The 2,359-nt window shown below is 33.2% G+C and overlaps 1 long non-coding RNA gene across 2 annotated transcripts in view; it reads left to right on the top strand.

Moving 5' to 3' along the window:
- LOC149132150 (uncharacterized) overlaps window positions 1–1,992 on the top strand; it is a 35,430-nt gene extending 33,438 nt beyond the window's left edge. Inside the window, exon 3 of one of the 2 annotated variants that reach the window (XR_016244847.1) lies at window positions 1,769–1,992. This is a non-coding gene — a long non-coding RNA (uncharacterized LOC149132150). The remainder of the gene's footprint in view (window positions 1–1,768) is intronic. The other variant, XR_016244848.1, reaches the window with a different exon arrangement.
- The last annotated feature ends 367 nt before the right edge of the window (window positions 1,993–2,359 follow it).

Here is a 2,359-nt window from a genome sequence, read left to right as displayed (position 1 = left end):
CATTAACATTGTTATTATTGCTATTATTTTTATTATTATTATTATTATTATTATTATTATTATTATTATTATTATTATTATGATTATTGTTGTTGTTGTCATTTTATTACAAGTGGTACACTATAAATACGTTTTATACAGTTTCATCTACAATGTTTGATTGCATACACATGCATATGTGTGTGTGTGTGTGTGTTTGTGTATGTGGTGGCGGCAGGCTTACTGTAAATCATCTGTGTAAAGCATACAGCAATTTAAAGTGTCAGTGTGTTTGATATTAATTAGTTTAGTCTATTTTTATACACACGATTTTTTTTTGTTTTTTTCTGCAACATAATGTTTATATCCTCTTTCCTTGCAGAGTTATATGAAACTCTGATGTCATGTTTATGGGCATGGCTTTGCGGTTTAAGAAGCTTGCATCACAACCATGTGGTTTCAGGTTCAGTTCTACTGTATGGCAGCTACATCTAAAGCAAATTTCATCTACTTCAGTCTCTGGCTGAACAATTCCTTGTGAGTGAAGAATTTGGTGGACAGAAACAGTGTGGAAACACCATATATATATATATATATATATATATATATATATATATATATATATATATATTATCTGCAGTGTATAGTATTATATATCCATCACAGCTGATCTTACCAATCGGTTTCGTGCTAGAGGTACTACGGAGTGTTAGGTAACAAACCAATTATATAACCCTACACTCATCAGAGGTAGCCGATATGGAATAAAATATAGTGCCATATTTCATTCCATATCGGCTATCTCTAATGAGCATGAAGTTATATAATCGGATTGTTACCTAACACGCTGTAGTACCCCTAGTGCGAAACTGATTGGTAAGATCAGCCATGATGGATATGTAATACTATACACTTTGGATAATATACCCACTCTATTGACAGATATATGAGTGCATAGAGAAAGAGAGAGAGAGAGAGAGTGATGCAGATAAACACACTTGAGCTTAATATATAAAATACACATACATACATACATATACACATGTATATATAAATATATATATATATATATATATATATATATATATATATATATATATATATATATATTTATAGAAAGAGATATAAGCAAACACTGAAAATAGTCATCTATGTATGTAGATATTTGTATATTAATAGAGCAAATTTACATGCAGTACAAAAATATACAGAAAACTTAGGGGAGAGGGCATGCTATTTCAGGTCCAACAACTGTTTCTGGGGGCTCAGAATTATGTAATAGTCTACCCAGAGTATTTATTCATAGTGTACACTTGATACATACATACATGAAAGACAAAGAGAGAGAGAGAGAGAGAGAGAGAGAGAGTGAAGGTTGATGGGAGGGGAAAGGGAGAAAGAGAGAGAGAGAGAGAGAGAGAGAGAGAGAGTGAGATTGATGGGAGGGGAAAGGGAGAGAGAGAAAGAGGTTGGTGGGAATGGGGAAGGAAGAGAAAGGAAGAAAGAGAAAGGAAGAAAGAAGGAAGTGGCTAAAGAGAGAAGTGTATAAAGTTGGACTTGTAACAAATGCTTCGTTGATAACATGTGTAAAACAACCCTAGATCTTTTGGGGTTGGGAATGACATCTTTCATTTTGTTTTTCTTTTTGAATCTTTTTATTTTACTTGTTCCAATCAATGATCCATGGCCATGCTGGGATACCAGCTTTAAAGGCTTTTAGTTGAACAGATCGATTCCATTACTTACTCTACTGGTCTTATTCTTTTCTCTTTTTTTTATATATATATAGGTGCAGGCTTCCCAACCACAAGTCTCCAGGTTCAGTCCCACTGCATGGCACTTTGGGCAAGTGTTTTCTACTATAGCCTTGGGCCGACCAAAGCCTAGCATGTGGATTTCGTAGACAGAAACTGAAAGAAGCCCATATATATATATATATATATACGGGTGGATTTCGTAGACGGAAACTGAAAGAAGCCCATATATATATATATATATATATACTCTTTTACTCTTTTACTTGTTTCAGTCTTTCGACTGTGGCCATGCTGGAGCACCGCCTTTTTAGTCGAGCAAATCGACCCCAGGACTTATTCTTTAGAAACGGTTGAGTTGTATTTCATTCTTTACTTTGGGTGGTTCCAAAGGTCGATTTCTAATAAAGATTCTTCATATTTCATTGCTAGATTACTGTTATAAGAATTTTTTGAATATGAAAATGCTACAAGTATAAGGTGTGTTATGAGGATTTATACAACAAATAACCTATAGAAACTCAACAAACTACTAAACATGGAGAAGAGAACATGTTAAACATTTTAAAAGAATTTAATCCATGCATATGATCATTTTGAACAGTAATATTAGCATATAAATTACA

Source organism: Octopus bimaculoides, chromosome Z (genome assembly GCF_046866305.1).
Source record: "Octopus bimaculoides isolate indiv1 chromosome Z, ASM4686630v1, whole genome shotgun sequence".
Taxonomy (NCBI): domain Eukaryota; kingdom Metazoa; phylum Mollusca; class Cephalopoda; order Octopoda; family Octopodidae; genus Octopus; species Octopus bimaculoides.
The sequence above is the reverse complement of the archived record's forward strand: the minus strand, read 5'-3'. Positions and strand labels throughout refer to the sequence as shown.